This window comes from Centruroides sculpturatus, unplaced genomic scaffold, assembly GCF_000671375.1.
Source record: "Centruroides sculpturatus isolate CEXI.00-Female unplaced genomic scaffold, Cexi_2.0 scaffold815, whole genome shotgun sequence".
Taxonomy (NCBI): domain Eukaryota; kingdom Metazoa; phylum Arthropoda; class Arachnida; order Scorpiones; family Buthidae; genus Centruroides; species Centruroides sculpturatus.
This window is the reverse complement of record NW_019385019.1, coordinates 349,910-350,609: the sequence shown is the minus strand read 5'-3', so window position 1 is coordinate 350,609 and position 700 is coordinate 349,910. Positions and strand designations below refer to the sequence as shown.

Genomic DNA, 700 nt, shown 5'->3' with positions numbered 1-700 from the left:
TCCACTCTCCGTAAATGTGCGTTTAAACGGGTCGAATTAAATCTAACGATCATTGAGTCGAAGACAAATCTGAACAAGACAAGCTGAACGTATAAACCAGTTTCCAACGTAGTCGTTGAGCCGGCTTATTCAATATGATAAAAGTAGAAAGGTTTCTATTTTGATGCGATCAAAATAAGAAGAAAAGGCAATAAAAAAATAACACTAAATGAGTGGGGGTATAGCTCAGTGGTAGAGCATTCGACTGCAGATCGAGAGGTCCACGGTTCAAATCCGTGTGCCCCCTTCGGTTTTAAACTATTTTTTTTTTCTTTAATTTGTGTAAAAACAGAATTAGGTGTATATATTAACTGATTACCCCTGGAAGTCGGCTTCTTACAGAAACACAGCTTCCCTATCACCAAATGTCACGGCACGCCACTGCAAAACAGGTATTGGATTGATGGAAATAAGGCAAAGCAACAACAGACGTCTATGAGAGATCTGACCTACGAGAAAACTGGACTCCATTTTGATGTGTTAGACGCGTAAAGAAAACCCGAAAAACTTCACGTGGCCAGTCCCTTGCTGAGGTGTAAACAGTAACCAATTACCAGTGTTCAGCAGTTTTATCCATTCGGTCACGGTAAACTTCAAAATATAGTACTGAGAAATTCCACTGCTTTTACTCACTTTTAGTAATACACTTCTTACGAGTATC

The 700-nt window shown here is 39.4% G+C and overlaps 1 non-coding gene across 1 annotated transcript; it reads left to right on the top strand.

Moving 5' to 3' along the window:
* The first annotated feature begins 214 nt into the window (after positions 1-214).
* Trnac-gca lies at positions 215-286 on the top strand. Its single transcript has one exon. It is a non-coding gene; the product is annotated as a tRNA-Cys (tRNA).
* Positions 287-700: the final 414 nt, after the last annotated feature.